General features: G+C 49.7%; 2 protein-coding genes and 1 long non-coding RNA gene across 8 annotated transcripts in view; 2 read left to right on the forward strand and 1 right to left on the reverse strand.

Annotated features, from left to right (window-relative positions):
- The window catches only part of INSYN2A (inhibitory synaptic factor 2A), a 58,235-nt gene extending 54,135 nt beyond the window's left edge, over positions 1-4,100 (reverse strand). For both annotated transcript variants that reach the window (XM_023241083.2, XM_023241084.2), the window contains exon 1: positions 3,927-4,100. The gene's annotated coding sequence lies outside the window, so the exon portion shown is untranslated. The remainder of the gene's footprint in view (positions 1-3,926) is intronic.
- Positions 1-16,455, forward strand: part of DOCK1 (dedicator of cytokinesis 1) — a 529,364-nt gene that overhangs the window by 271,826 nt on the left and 241,083 nt on the right. The gene's annotated exons all lie outside the window — the stretch shown is intronic.
- On the forward strand, positions 4,614-6,683 carry LOC109492776. 2 transcript variants are annotated; one of them, XR_002736983.2, is made up of 2 exons: positions 4,614-5,298; positions 5,892-6,683. It is a non-coding gene; the product is annotated as an uncharacterized LOC109492776 (long non-coding RNA). The 2 variants fall into 2 exon arrangements; XR_002736982.2 differs by lacking the exon at positions 4,614-5,298 and adding an exon at positions 5,309-5,760.

A 16,455-nucleotide genomic window follows, 5' to 3' on the forward strand; every position in this document is an offset into this window, starting at 1 on the left:
ATGGTATTAGTGAAAAGGTGTGTAATTTGGAAACACGATCCTTCTTGTCCCTAATAGCTGCTTTTCTATATTCAAATTAATTTTCTCTCTGTCCCAATTAGAGCTGAGAATATGCACTCAGCAGAAAGACACAGAACTATCAGGTTAGAGTGTTTTGTTTTTATTTTAGATCAGCAGTTTGTCTCTTGATGATATCTCTGTATACCTCGAAGCCCCTCAGCTCATTCATTATGGTATGAATGATGTCTGAAGTGCACAGACTCAGACCCACGCTGAACATCCTGATGGCTTATGGAAGAGGAAATGCTGGTTGACTTTATATCAGGAATTGAATTTGGCACCAGGACATGTGTCCTGAAGTCATGGTTTCTCTTACTCTGAGAGGTACGATTCTTGGTCGCTTGGAGACACTTCAGTGCCTCTGGATCTGAGGCAGATACAGTAGCATACGTGGTCCAGAGGTTCGAACCTGTACTTTGTATGGGTTGGCGTTTAACGTGAGATGACGTCTCAACAGTTTGTTTACATGAATCCCGGCAGGGTCCCCACAACTTGGTACCAATCCACTCCTCTGACCTTAATACATAAGATGCGCAACTTTTAAAGTAAATGGACTATGGTGGCTCAGTCGGTTAAGCATCTGACTCTTGATTTTGGCTCGGGTCATGATCTCACGGTTCATGGGATTGAGCCCCATTAAGAGCGCATAGCCTGCTTGGGATTCTCTCTCTCTGCTCCTCCTCTGCTTGCGCGCGTGTGTGCGCTCTCTCTCCAAATAAATAAACTAAAAAATAAATGGATGAAAAATTATGATGTTTTACTATGTTTATGCTATAAGTGAGCTCAAATATCGAAGAAAGGCTTATCCAAATGTTTGTATGCGAATTTCACGGTAATAAAAGTGTTGTCATGTAATATCAATCATATTAAATTTTCCTTTAAAATATTGAAGTCGCTCCATAATGTTATGAAATATTAAAATCAAATATGTGAGGAGACTGAGAAGGATCTGCTTCATAAATTATGTCAGCTAATTTGGGGCTGGAAGCGAAGGTCTCAATGGAATTACGGTGGGGAAGGGTTCTTCACATTTATGAAGGAACTGTTTAAAAAAGATGCCAGTTTTGTTTGGGGAACCCTAATAACCTCTCTTTCTCCCAGATGACTGTGGTTTGCCTCAAATAGACATGCTTTTTTTGGTTAACCACCGGATCGGTTACATAGCAGCCTTGACGTGTTACCTGCTCAGGTGTCTGGTGGGCTGGTCCAGAGCTCCAGGATACCAAATCCCCACTGCCCCTGCCCCTGCCTTCCTCCGCGGATGCTGGTCCGTAGACCCATCGCTGTGCCGTCTAGCTGTGATTTCTTTATCGTCATTCCCCGGGAAGTAGCCTGTCCCCAACAGTAACTAATCTCCTCATACAAGAGAGCTCAGTAGTTGCTGCTCTAAATGAGACAGCCATGGGTTGGAACAGCCAGGAGAATACAAATGTCTAGCTAAGTGAACGCATCTGTCCAGCTGGTCTGCTGTGATCAACTGTTCTGAGAATCATTTTTATTTTCTGACTGCTTATTTCAATGTGTAGGAGTCTTCCTGGTAGACTGATGCCTTTCATGCACAAGCCTTTCAGTTACGTGCTTGTTTACTTGCATTTTTTTTTTTTCTTGATCGAGGGAAAAACAAGACAAAAATCCTCTATTCTGCCATGGGGAAAACAATTGTGGCAGAACAGAGAAGCCCCCCGGGCAAACAGAGTAATAAGGGTATCTAACTTTCCACGGGGCTTTTTGGAAGCGATTTGTGCAAAGCCTGGAACTCTCCGGCTTTTGCCTTCTTTGCCTATTTCTTAACCAGTATTTGTGCTCGTCAGTCGGATAATGGGCCTGATTGAAGTAAAAGCTCCAAGTCCTAATCACAGTAACAAAAAATGAAGTCGTGACAACTGTAGGAAGTTCAAAGGCATACTCTGCGTTTCAAGGGCATCCTGTCTTTAAGCAGAGGTCTTTCATTTGGCTAAAGAAATTAAACAGAATCCTCCTGTCTTTAAGGAAATGGTGAACTGGGTGAAGAAAAGCCCAAACTCTCTGTAGCTAGCATAATTTATGCAAAATCATGCAATTAGCGATAGCTGTGCTAGACATTTTTTATCCACATGCGCCTCCAATAAAACCATCATGAGTAGCAGTGCCACCTAATGTAAGTAGTAAACACGGGTAGTAAATTACTAATATCTGGTGAGGCATGCAGACGGCAGGCCTTCCATTTTTCCTTTGAGGTGCTTGTGCCCATCTGCTAATCATTCTTGCAACAACAACAACAACAACAACAACAACAACAACAAAGAGGCAAGGATAAATATGAACTTTTCTTTGGAAAGTGACATTCAACAGGATATGAATGCAATAAATAGCACAACGTGAATAGTACAAACCAGCACTTTCCGCCTCTGCAAAGTGAAACGATGGTTACTTTCTGCTCGCTCTGTGGCAGAAGCTTAACAACGTTAGAGCACTTTCATACATGTACGACTGGTTGGGAATGGCCCAGGTCAGGTGATTTGGGTGGGATTTTTCAGTCAAGTCCCCTTCGCTCTAACCTTGACAGTCCCCCACTGGCATGTGGACAGGTAACCCCTAGCCGGTCCCTGTCCGAGGGAAAACCTCCCAGCGCATGGACCCGACCCTCTGCTAGTCTGAGCTGTAGTCCTGTGAAATGCTAGTGTGCGTTGGTAGCCAAGGCAGGGCTAGCCCAAAGTTCCTTCCCACTCTGGCCAGTTCACCTCAGGATGCTTCCGCAGGATTTAAGCGCCTAAGCAGACAAGGTCATATTAAACTGCTCTACTGCCTTCTCCGGCTCCAGCCCCCAGGCACAGACCTGCGGCGGGAAAGGGGTCGGGGCAGAAGCCCTGCTCTGTAGATGAGCCAAAAAACACCTACTTTCTCCCCTATTTACTCCAGAGGCGCCTCTCCTCCCCCACTCCTGGCATCCCCTTATCGCCAGCTCCATCTGCCCATGGCATATTTCTGGGTAGTAGAATGCTGAGGTCACAGGGACAGGTTCTTCATGCCGGCGCTGGAGACGCCAGCTGGGAACCCTGAGCATGAACCAGCAAGACGCAGACTCTCGCTCTTGACTTTGGGCTCCAGGCGCTGCCCCGGCCCCGGGCCGGCCCGCGGGCACCCTCCTCCCTCTTGCCCTCGCCCGCCAGCAAGCTCGCTCGCTCGCTCTGCAGCATTGGTTGGTTTCCCACGCCTGTCCCGGGCTGACACGGGATGCCGCGCACCCCGAAGGCCCGCGGGCACCGACCCGGGCCCGCGGCCCCGCGAAAGTGCCAACCCGAGCGAGCCCTGGCGCCACGGGAGGAAATGGGCATTTCACGTGGGCATCTGCCTTCGCTCCCGCTCGCTCCTCTCCTTCGCGGCCGGCGTCAGGGCCCTTCTGCTCGGACTTATCCCCACCCCACCCCCCACCCCCGCCCCGAAGTTAATCAGCCGTACTTGCCAGTTCGCCTTAGTTTGGAAAATACTTAAAACACCTCGAAACGTTCCGGGGACGCGGCCGCCCGCGATCCCCCAGTTCTGCCTGGCCAGGGCTCTCGGGCGCTCAGGAGGCTGTGGCGTTTGTCTAGAACCGACAGCGTAGACATGCAGCCCCGCTCCTCCCAGGCCGTCGCCAAAGTTGCCAGACGCCCCTCGGCGACCCGGCCGCGCCAGATGCAGTTGCATAACCTCGCCCGCCGCCCGGTCCGCTCCTGGCTGCACCGGCGCGTCCTGGCCCCGGGAGCCGCCGAGTCCCCGGCGAAGCCCGTTTGGGGGCGAGTGCGAGCGCCCGACCGGGGTCGGCGCCCGTCCGAGCGGTGCTCTGCCCGCGGCCAAGTGCAGCGGGCGCCGGGGCGCGGGAGGAGGGCGCGCGGGGCTCCGCTTACCTTCCGCTGCTTACAGATAAGTCGAGGTCGGTGCGGCGCCTGGCTCGGGCATGTCTCGCCGCGGACCCGGGCGAGCCTGGCGCGGCGCGGAGCACTCCGGGCAGGGCATCCGCGGCGAGGCTCGCCGGGCTCGCGCGGAGGAAGGCTCGGCTCCGGGGACTTGGCCGGCTGCGCGCCCGCCGCCCGCCCCCTCCACCGCCGCCGGCCCGGCCCGCCCGGCCCGGCCGGCCCCCGCGCCGCAGCTCGCGTCCGGCCCGGCTCAGCGACGCGCGCGGGGAGGCAGCGGCTCGGCCGGCTCCGGGGACGCCCGCGCGTTCGCTCGCTGGCGGCGCGGCGGAGCCAGCCACAGCCACCCGGCGCCGTGCTCCTCCGATGTCCTCATTTACTGCAATTGTCTTCGGCGAGATCTCGGAGCCGGGGCTGGCAGGCGGGGGCGGAGAGGGGGAGGGAGCGGGAGGGAAGTCCTTGCAGCCGCCCCCGGGTCCCCGCTACTCCGCGGAGCCCGGCGGCCGGAGGAGAGGGCGCCGGAGCCGCGCGCCCGCCGCCTGTGCGCCCGGCTGGCACCGAGGCGGGCGGAGCCCCGGGCCCCGCGGGGCGGGGGCGGGGGCGGGGGCGGTGCGGGGCCCGGCGGGCCGCGTGCGCGGGGTGGGCGATCCGGAGGGAGCGGGGCGGGAGGGAGTGGGGGAGCCCCCGCCCGCCGACGCCCGAGCCCGAGCCCGAGCCCGAGCCCGAGCCCCAGCCGGAGGAGGAGGTGGAAGGAGCCGCCGGCGGCTGCCGCCTGTGCGCGGGGCTCCACCGCGGCGCGTCCTCGGGGTTTCTGGGCTGCAGGCGGCGCTGCGCGGCCCGGGAACTTGTTGAGTCTACCCCCCAGCCGCCTCCGGAGCAGCCGGAGGGCGGGGGGACCCGGCGTTTTCTCTCCCGGGAGGGGTGGCTGGGGTCCCCGCGCGATGGCTGCCGGCTCTGCCAGTGGGCCCAGCCCCGCGGGGCTTTGAAATCCCGGAGCTCGGGAAGGGGGGCGGGGAGGGGGCTTAGGCCTCTGCCCCCTCACCTGCGGATGGCTGCCTAGTGGAGGCCAGGGTCAGGGGCGTGCTTCCTGGAGGAGTCCACCCCGGGGTCAGCCTCTGTAAGCGGAGGCCGACAGGCAGGCCAGCTGTGAGTGTTGAGGACAGAAGGGGGAGTGCCCTCTGGGTCTGTTGCCCGCTGACATTAGGAACACTCCAGAGCTGGCGGCAGGGCCGCTCCTGATCGAAACCCCCCTCCCTCCCTGACACACACACCACCGGCCTGCAGATGCCACAGGGTATGTGTTGCTTTTGTTCCAGGGCAGAGTTGAGCTCACTTGGGGAGGAAGCCGGCAGGGATGCACGAGGAGGTATGCCCCACCCCTTCAACAAACCCGCCAGATCCACCAGTGTGGTGGGGGGAGGGGTGGGGTTCTTCTGAGCTTTTCCTGGCAGACCCTGGTTGGTGCCTGGGCCTGGGACTACGAGGCCAGCTGGCGGCAGGTCTCCTGGCTCCCCCAATTTTCACAGGCTTGGGGCTTGAAGTTCATTCTTCTCAAACGTACTTGAGAGTAGCCACGTTCATGAGTGTATTTCCCAAGAAAGGGCAGACAAATGGTGGGTCCAAGGGCAGCGACATGCTTCAGGGGGGGAGATGGGAGGACTGGAGGGAAAGTACCTTCGCGGCCTCTCCAGATGTAGGTGCAGGTGTGCACGCCTCTGCCTGTGCATCCTGGAGTCCCTGCCTCAGCCCCAGCCCTAAGCCTGGGACCCAGCGTTTGCTACTTCCTTGTTCCTTGAGCTGGAGTGAGCCTAGCATCATGCTTAACACAGTATCTGTTCTTTATAGATTGCTCTACATGAGATGCTTTATTTGTCTCTATGTGGTGCTTGGGGCATTGTGTCCCAACGTTCCAGAAGAAAGATGACCTAAAACCTCCTCGTTTCCCTTCTTACCTCTCAGCCTCCTTTGGGACACAAGTCTCCAGTCCTTTGGCATCCGGAGGTACCCAGGAAGGGAGTCCTGAACCTGTGACTCCAAACTCTGCCCACTCACTCCTTTTATCGTCTTTTCCTACTCCCCATCCCGAGTTTCATTTTCAGCCTGTTTACTTCTCTGGCCGGCCCACGGTGCTGCTGAGAGCCGGCTGGAGACATGTGCGAGCAGATACATGAACCGCCCGGGGACCCGTAACCCCCTGCTCTGCCTGGAAGGGACCCGATGTTGGGCTGTGTCGGACTTGGGGGACCTAAGATGCCAGGTGGGAGGGATCATTGCCACGGATCGCGCCAGTGTAATTCCCCTGGGGATGTGCTGTCGTTATTGCAGGCCCAGTATTTCTCCCCGTGGTCCGGGTAGCTTTCTGTAAATCTTGCTTTATTGTTAATCCATAAAATCGAAATCTGCCTTCCATCTCTTAAACATGTCACTGTAAATAAAGCTACCAGGAAATACTGAAATTGTGCTGGTGGTAATGGACAGCTAAAGTTTTAGGGGCCATGAGTGAAAACAGATAAACATGAATGCATGCACGGGAGGATGGAACGGAACCACGGGGGGCAGTGTGAGCTGGCAGGAAGAAGGCTCCAGGGACGGTGTTATTTGAGATCCACATGGTGTGTAATTCTAGGAAGAAAATGGAAAACTGTAATTGGCAGGTTAGAAAACCCACTTATATGAAGAAGAGAGTTTAATGAACTTCTTAGTGTCATCAAGACTACCTTTAGGTGCTCAATTGTCTAGGAAATTCATAGTTGTTTTTCAGTTATTCAGATCACCGGTATTCTCCCTCTGTTTTGAAGTAGGAAACCGTCGGTCTGCTGTGTTTCTTAATTGCAAATCTCCACACATCACAAATGTAAATACCGACAAAAGCTTGTTTCACCATACCTCTGCCTATGGAGGTTCTACACGGGTGAGGTTAACGGGTCATCATGTTCTAATCTTTAAAGCGAACACTGTGCCAGAGGCTGGCTCGGGAGACCCGGGCCGGGGAGGGGGGTGGGGATTCAGCATCTTGCAACCTCCAGCCCCCGACTCTGTTCTTTTTTACGGATGAGACATCTGTGTTTTTTAGGGTCTAGGATGAGTTGTTATGTTCACTTCTCGTGGCAAAAGAATTAAAGTTGCTAGAGAGTAGATTCATTTTAGGAATCAATTAGGGAAAAATTGGTTTCTTGCATTTCCCTTCCGATTTTTTGCTGAGAAAGATGGACTTGCAAAGGGAAAAATAGCTCCTTTTAAAGTGGGATTTCCTGAAGCAGAAGGACCCGGAAAATAAAGAGACAAGATGGTACGAGAGAGATGACTAAGAAAATAGTCGAGTCTCTCTTCTTTAGGCTGCTTCTTGTCAGTGTGCAGGTGTTGTGCAGAGGATTGCTGGATTCCAGCCCTACCGTTGAGTAAGTTACTAGGTCTCAATTTCCACATTAGAAAAGACAAGGATATACAGGGGTGCGTGGGTGGCTCTGTCTCTTGGGCGTCTGACTTTGACTCAGGTCATGATCTCACGGTTCGTGAGTTCGAGCCCCGCGTTGGGCTCTGTGCTGACAGCTCAGAGCCTGGAACCTGCTTCAGATCCTGTGTCTCCCTTTCTCTCTGTGCCCTCCCCAGGTCATGCGCGCGCGCTCTCTCTCTCTCTCTCTCACAAATGAATAAACATTAAAAAAAAAAAGACAAGAATATACAAATCAGAGATGTACTCGGATGTTTGGCACAGTTTCGTCCATCCAGTTCCAACCTGGAGATTACTCAAACACGTGTCAAAAGTAGGATAGGTAACAATTCCTGGGTTTACTCCTGCAGTAGACTGCTATACAGCAAGGAAAAAAAGTGACGGCTGATGTGTGCAGCAATGCCAACGACAGTCACAAACATGATGCAGAAGAAGCCAGACGCGACAGTATATGTCATAGGATTCCATTTAAATGAAGTCTCAGAATACAAAAAAAAAATAAAATAAAACAGTAGAACGGTGGTTCCCTTTGCCCTGGACCACACTAACTTCTGTGGTGCTGTGTTATTCATATATTGAGATAGGTTGTTGCATACTTGATACAGATGGGAAAATTAATTGAGATGCCCTCCCTCTCTCTCTCTCTCTCTCCTTTTTTTTTAGTAGGCTTCCTTTCTGTCTGGGTATAAACATTGCCTTTGCAGTGTCGATACACATACTCCCCTAATCTACCCCTTTAAATGAATTGGATTATCAGTCAGTGAAGTTCACTTGATTTATTGCTAATCCGCAAAATTGCTGAAGCCACGTGTATCCAAAACCCAAGGTAAGAGAAAAGAGGTGTCTGCAAACGTAGTACTGTTCCGGATGAGACTTCTTGCATAGCTTTGTATGGGAACTTACGTTTTTGGGAGTCTCGTACCGAGCATGTGTCTGGCTCTCGGATGCAGCCATGATGGAGTTTGCTTTGGAAATGATTTTCGTACCTCGTCCTTTAATGTTCTAAGTGACTCTGTCGGGTGAGTCCGTGTCTGTGATGGCAGGTTCCGTCCTTCAGTTCAGAAGCTATAGGAACAGACCAACTGTGCTCAACCCCAACAAAGGAGAGGTAACTCGGGTCGGCCTGAACCTGGAGGGGAGAGATCAGTAACGTCAGGATGCTTTGCTCTTCTCTTTCAAGAACAAGACTTCATGCTCAAAGGGTCTCCAGCCAGACCTCCTCTTTTGCCTAGAAGACTTGCAAGATAGCCCTTCTGAATCATTTCCTTTGTCATTTGCTGCTCAAGCATTTACTCTCTGCTTTCTGGACTGGCTTTCTGAGCAACGGAGTCTCCCTCTGTGTCAAGCCCCAGGCCTGTGGCTCTCCCACTGTCCTGGCAACAAAGCTGTGTTTCCTCCTGGCGGGAAGCAGAGCTGTGTCTCTGAAGGGCGGGTCCGTGCCCCAGGGACCCTCCCCACCCGGAATTTCTTTTCCTTCCGTGATGGGCGACTAGAGATGGTTTGTTGGCCTGGAATACAATTTGGTTTGGCACAACTGAACATCACACAGATTAGTTGAAATCCCTGGTTTTCTATTATGCGTCACTGCGAATCTCATTTGTCTGTAGGAAATGGAATGGTTCTATTTTTCAAGGGAACAAAGGTGGCTGTAGGTTTCCTTTACCACATGGTACAACAGAGGCAGTGTATTTAGAGATAGTAAAGAGGAGGCAGGTGCTTCTGGCTCGCTCCCTTCTTTCCACCCTAAACTCCCTCATTTTTAGGGCTCTGATGGAATCCAAAGGCTTTTGCCACCCCTCGGTCAGTTCCTGCCCCTTGTTGCCTGTGGGTGGATAGGCCCAGAAAATAAGCACATGGCCTGCATTTTGCCGCCTGTGGTCAGTGGGGGTGCTGGGGTCTGTGGGGGTTTTGACTGTCCCGGTCTGACCTACTGGGGAGCCAGCCTCCTCCTCCATAGGAGTCGATGGCTAAGGGGCTTTTCTGAATCCCTTCTGGTGGCACCAGCAGGTCTTTGAGCTGGCCGACGGCAGCCCCTCATGTAGCAGGTAATGTGCCAGGCCCTAGAATGATACCTTGGAGCAGAAGTAGGTCAAGAAGGGATAAAAATTGCTTTCAGATTCCAGTGTCTGCTCTGCTAATCTACTTTGTCGGTGTCAAGACTGTTGACGGCCCTTCCCCAGGCCGTCTGCCCCGTTGCACGCAGGGCCTCTGCCAGTTGCGGTGGGCGCCGCGGGGAGGCGTCGGGTGCTGCACGGCGCGTGCGGGGGGCTGGGTGCCGACTGGTACAGGTGTTTCTCTGCCCTCCGTCCGCACCTGAGCTTTGCTCGCACTGACGGCGGGACGGGGGCAGGGGGAAGGAGAGGAAAGCGGAACCCTCCTTGTTGCACCCTTGTCCTTCCCAAGGCCTGTTTGACGGTGGTGAGGGGCCACCGTGGTTGTAGAACACAAGGCTCAGGTACGCTGCCCAGGTTCTGCCTCCTCCTCTGCTCCCGGTACCACCATGAAACTGTTACATTGTGGGCACCGGGAAAGAACAGAAACGTTGAGTAGTTTCTCCAAGGTCACACAGGCAGGAAGGGACGAAGCCTGGATTCGGGTCCAGTTCTGCCGGATGCCTCAGTGCAACACTGCCCGCTCAGGTTTATTATTTTGATACGAACTTGAGCGTTGCCCAAGAGCACACGTTATATAAGTCAGTGTTACTCTAAGTTACTGTGTGCGACTCAGATGTCATGGCCCTAATTAAGAATGTCGTTAACTGGTGGTATCCTCTCCTGGTACTTGCCCGGCCCTAAGCAGCACCTTGCACCTGTGTCCAGAGAGGAACACCTCCCTTCGGGCGCTCGTGGCATTAGCAGGGCTCTCTCATGGGACAGATCCTGACTAGAAACGTTAACTGCTAACGTAGGCGTCTCATAAAGCAGATAGTGCGTCTGGGCTGACCAAAGAATGTCTTTGAGCGGGTGTTCTTTTGCCTTTACTAGCCGTACCTCATCACTGTGTCACTTCTACTTTTATTTTTAAGTGTATTTATTTATTGGGTGGGGGGGGGGGTGCGCACGCGAGTGGGGGAGGGGTAGAAAGAGAGAGAGAGAATCTCAAGCAGGCTCTGCACCGCCACCATGGAGCCCGACGTGGGGCTTGAACCCACGAACTGTGAGATCACGACCCGAGCCGAAGTCAAGAGTCAGACCCTTAACTGACTCAGCCACCTGGGCGCCTCTGTATCCATTACACTTTGAAGTCAAAACAGTCCTTGGAACAGCGATGTACCAAAATTGTGTCACATTTGGTTAGCACCTGCTGCTTGTCTGATATAATTTCAATATCCTCACACATTTTTTTCTTCATCGAATAACAGCTGTTGGCATTGTCCGTCACAATATATATATATTCCATATATACCACACTAAAAACATTTCAGATCCTTTTGGTGCCAGTGGTTGTGACACAGTATTACTTGGGTTTTTTATTTATCCTAAACAACCCACTGGTGCTTTTGTCACCGGACTTGAGACGTGTTGCTCAGTATTGTGGCTCGTGGACGACGTGGTCGCAAACTACTGCTGTACGTTGGAAAGCAGGCATTTTGTTTTTGATTTCTTTTAACGTTTATTTATTTTTGAGAGAGAGAAAGAAAGAGAGACAGAGCACAAGTGGGGAGGGGCAGAGAGAGAGACACACACACACACAGAATCTGAAGCAGGCTCAAGGCTCTGAGCTGTCAGCACAGAGCCCGACGTGGGGCTCGAACCCACACACCGTGAGATCATGACCTGAGCTGAGATCGGACACTTAACTGACTGAGCCACCCAGGGTCCCTGGGCATTTTGGTGTTTTTTTTTTTTTTTTTTAATGTTTATTTATTTTTGAGACAGAGAGAGACAGAGCATGAACAGGGGAAGGGCAGAGAGAGAGGGAGACACAGAATCTGAAATGGGCTCCAGGCTCTGAGCTGTCAGCACAGAGCCCGACGCGGGGCTCGAACTCACAGACCGTGAGATCATGACCTGAGCCGAAGTCGGACGCTCAACCGACTGAGCCACCCAGGCGCCCCTGGGCATTTTGGTTTTAAATGCCAAGTTCCAAATGGGAAGAATATAGAATTTTAAAAGAATCTCGAGTTACGTTGATGACCTCTAAGGTCATACACAGAATTTCAGTTCCATCTTTTTTTATAGACAATTCTTTTTTTTCATTTCATTGAATCCTTGGAGAATTAAATAGGTCATCACTTCAATTCCACTGCACTGTAGAGTTGCAGGTCTCCTGTTTCCTCTTTGCCTAATTTGTGTTTTGGCACATTCTGGAGCTTTGTTGAGCTCTAAATGTACGCACTGCCTTCGACCTCACTTCGCTTCTGGCTTGCCTTTCATTAATGCTAGTGTCCCTTCAACTGATGTTAAAGCAGTCATCAAAAACATATTTTGACACATTTCTTACACAATTTTCATTTTCTCTGGGATTTCAAGAAAAGCAAGACATTTAAATGTTGCTCAGTAGTCTTTTTTTTTTTTTGAAGGGAACTTGTTTTAAAGTTTATTTAGTTTTGAGATAGAGAGGAGTTTTTAAGTTTATTTATTTATTTTGAGAGAGAGAGAGAGCAAGCAGAGGAGGGGCAGAGAGAGACAATCCCAAGCAGGCTCCTCACTGTCCGTGCAGAGCCCGACGTAGGGCTCGATCTCACATACCGTGCAGTCATGACCTGAGCCGAAATCAAGAGTCGGATGTTGAACCAACTGAGCCCCCCAGACGCCCCTGCTCAATAGTCTTCCTTAAATACAAAGCCAGTGCTCACGGATCACTGTTCACGTGGTTAGATGTGCACATGTGGTGCGCATGTCACAGTTTTCTCTGATCTCTGCACCCAGTGATCACCGCTCAGTGGCAGGTCCCCTCCCATCCCTGGAAGGAGAACTCCGAGCCGTCCACAGGCCTCCTGAAGCCGGGAGAGGGAAGTGTCTTGATATCCCAGAACATTTCATTTCAGTGAGGGAGGAAATTCATGTAGAGCTTTTCCCCCACTGTGTTCACTGGTGGACCCTTCTGTTAAACGAAGAAACTTGATGGGGCGCCTGGGTGGCTCAGTCGGTTGGGCGTCCGACTTCGGCTCAGGTCATGATCTCGCGGTCCGTGGGTTCAGGCCCCACATCGGGCTCTGTGCTGACAGCTCAGAGCCTGGAGTCTGTTTCAGATTCTGTGTCTCCCTCTTTCTCTGATCCTCCCCTGTTCATACTCTCTCTCTGTCTCAAAAATAAATAAATGTTAAAAAAAAATTAAAAAAAAAAAGAAGTAACTTGAAAATCAGTATTTTTTTTGTTTTGTTTTTGTTTTTTTTTTTTTTAAATAAACCGGAGATGTGAATTTGGAGATCGTCACCAAAAAGATGGAAGAACATTAGCAGAAAAATCCATTACTCCGTGTAAAATTTAAAGGAAATCTTAATTCACTTTATGGGTGAACCCCAAACAGAATTTGGTAAATAATAAAGTGCTCAGCTGGGGTTAAGCCATAAATGAGGGTACAAGACACTGTGACAGTTGAGGCCCTAAATGGCTGGTTTTGGCCGCGGTTCCACATGTCGTCGTTACATGTGAGTTGTCCTCTCTCGGCCCGTTTAATGTGATCTCTCTGCCCATTTAATGAGGATCACTTTGCCCCATTTGATCAGCCTGAGCAAATGTAGAATTACCCCTTTATTAGGATGTCTTGGAATAGGACCCTTGTGCCCTTAAGTTCTAGTCGAAAATGAACTTTATTGATGATTTGTTTTGTTCACTGAGTGCAAATATGAAAATGAAGAAATTCATTTTAATGGTACCTTTTCTCCCCCTTCCCAGCAAAGTAAATATTGTCACATGAAATTGCTGATGATACTTCTGAGTCCCTTCAAATAAGACTTGTGATTCATTCACACCATGAAAATAGTAAAGAGCCAACAGCTTCACCTGCAGTTTCATAAGTTATTGGCTCTTTCCTTTTTGGTCCCTGGGTGTTAATGAACATTTTCACTTCTGGAGCTTTCTCTGCTCCGACCCCAGCAAGGACCAGGAACGAGGGTTCTGGCTGTCTGGTTCAGGCTCTGGGGTGCAGCCCGGGCAATTCCATGTTCAGGCTCTGCTGTTGTGGGCAAATGGGCAGAATGGCATTTGAAATTTTGGACAGCCTCTCGTAAGAAAATACGGTACCCCCTCCTGGGTGCATAAGTGGCCTGGGACAGGTGCCACACCGTTGAGCCTATAGCTTTCCCAAGAATTGGTTTCCTTTAGTACCTCAGGCATGTGCAGAGTGCGGTTTTGAATTCTTGCTCTTCTGATGGAAATGCATACTTTGTTCGTACTTAAAGGACATTTTAAAACATGGCTGAAGTGAAATCAGCGTAAGGTGTGAGGCATGTGACAAGTGTTGAAACGCGGCTGATGTTCGCCATGAAATTTAAATAAGCCGTGCTAAAGCAGAAATAATATCTATAGACCATGTAAAATGCAAAGATCTCCTGTAGACTTGCCTATTCTTTATTTCTTGACAAGCATGCATAATCTCCACATTTGCATACAGAATAGAATCAATATTTTTAAAGTTATCCATTCAGGGGTATAACTCACTTTAAACAAACTCCTTGTATGAAAAGTATGGCTTAGCAACAGGTCAGCGGTAAGGTTTCCCTTTAACAAATGCTTATTTGGAATAAGGCTTCCTTCAAATAATCGCTGCCTCTCACGCACTTACAGGGATCGCTGGTCAAAAATTACTAAATACATGACTTCATCGGCTTGCATCTCTTTTGTTCAGCGCGATCTACTGTGTGTTCTTGTATATCGTGCATGTAGGAATGCACGTATACGCTGGCAGTTTCCGAAATTGTGCGCATTTCTGCACATGTTCCACAAGTAAGATGGTCTGGGCGTGATTAAGGCTGCCAGCGCAGGACGCGGGCTCCCTCTCTGTTTGCTAAAGTCTGCTTCTAACACCTGGGTGGCATTTTCTCAGTAGAAGCCAGAGCTCAGAAAATAAAGAAGGCAACGTATCTCCCAAAGAGCCAGGCACCGTACTCGGTGCTGTGCACATTTTTCTCTTATTTTCATCTGCTGAGCAATGTTAAGATGTACTAAGCCATGGAATCTCACCTGATAGGTAAACTGAAGGACTGGTTGTACAGGTCGTGCGAAGGAATCGTGGAACATTCCTAGCCAAAACCTTTCTCAAAAATTGGAATATACTCATGTTCTCTTCTTAGTAGGTCTATAGATCTCGTCCAGTTTGACTCTGTTTTACGATAACCAACACTGTGCTCTCCCCGATATAAATATAATAGACCCTTGGACAATGCGGGTTTGAACTTAAGTGTGTATTTTTTGTTTTTGATAAATAAAATGCTATAAATCTATGTTCTCTTCCTTCTGATTTTCTTAGCAACATTTTCTTTTCTGTAGCTTGCTTTATTGTAAGAATACAGTAGCTAATACATATAACCTGTGAAATATGTGTTAATTGACCGTTTATGCTATTGGTAAGACTTCCGGTCACCAGTAGGCCATTCATAGTTCAGTTTTTCAGGGGTCATAAGTCACACGCAGACTTTCCCCTGCATGGACGTCACTACCCCACATCCCTGCATTGTTTGAGTTCTGACTGCAGACTTACTGGCTCATTAAATATTTTCTTTGAAGTGTATGCTAATTTCCTCTGGATAGAAGACTAGTCTTGGCACCTCAAGTCCTATTCTCCAGGAAGTGCAGGCAGGTGTGGGGTGCGATCTTTCCTCCGTAACTATTTTTACACTCCGGACCTTCGTAGAGAAATAGAAAAACACTACCATCCCCATTCTCTAGTTTCGTTGAGCTAAGTCAGTTTATACCGGTCGGTTCTTCTGTGCCGGTCATGGTTCTAGAGCTCTTACATGAATTGCACCTTAATGGTCCTAAAATCTCTGTAGACCTAAGTGCCGTTATCAGCACTATTTGTCAGATGGGGAAAGAAGCAGGGGGAGGTCAACAAATGTGACCACGTAAGCTGGGAATCTTCCATAGAAGCCACTGCTGAGAAGTTGTGAAGGGTTAAGAATGGACTCCGAAAGTATCATGTAACAATGCAACTTCCGATGAGGCAAAATATACATAGATTTTGCACTTGTTTGTTCTTTCACTTGTACCTGGATGAACCAATGCCATTTCATTTCAGGCCTTTTGTGAGACCTGGAATTACCATATCCTTTTCCCAGGAAAACAGAATAGCGTTCATTCTTGTACATGTTGAGAACGTGGATGAGTGTCACATTTTGGCATTGCCTTTATAGGCAAGTGACTCTACCACCCAATTATTGATGGGAGGAATAGTTTATAGCAGTGGTTGTAAACTTCTTCTCAGAGAGTTATATAATAAATATTTTCAACTTTGTAGGTCATGCAATCTCTGTTGTGAAAACTCCTCTCTGCCGTTGAAGCAGGAAACAGCCATAGAAAATAGGTAAACAGTGAATGTGGCTGAGTTCCAATAAAACTTTATTCGTAAAGCCAAGGGGTGGGTCAGATTTGCCCCATGCTGTAGTTTGCTGGTCCCAGGATTATAGCATAAGTCCTTCTGAAGAATTTCAATTCCATATGTAGAACCCAATTTTAAGGATGAATTAATAGAGCACTTGATTCATCATAGGAAACTGTTTTTGTTTTTGATTTTGTTTTCCTTTTCCTTCACATATATGCCAGATTCTAGGAAACCTGCCTCAATTGAAATTTGGGCAGAATTAGGTCAGCATATTCTATCAAGGATTACTTGTGGTGGGGGGTATGGTGACGGAGTTGTGTGTCTGTTTTTGAGTAACGATAACTGCCTTACTCAAGATTCACATCCTTGGAAAAATAGAAAAAACCCAGACTGGGAATGGTGACATCTTTGCCATTGTGTGCCGGAAGAATTTTGCTTTGCCAGTTATGAGAATACTCTAGTTATTGGAACTAAAAATGCAGTAGTCTCTTCAAAGGGAAAGCCATGTATGTTGGGGGCGGTTGCCATTCTGTGGTTCCCCCCGAGAAAACACTGTATAAGTCAAGACAAGACAATACTGAACAGTTA

This window comes from Felis catus, chromosome D2 (assembly GCF_018350175.1).
Source record: "Felis catus isolate Fca126 chromosome D2, F.catus_Fca126_mat1.0, whole genome shotgun sequence".
In the NCBI taxonomy this organism is placed as follows: Eukaryota; Metazoa; Chordata; class Mammalia; order Carnivora; family Felidae; genus Felis; species Felis catus.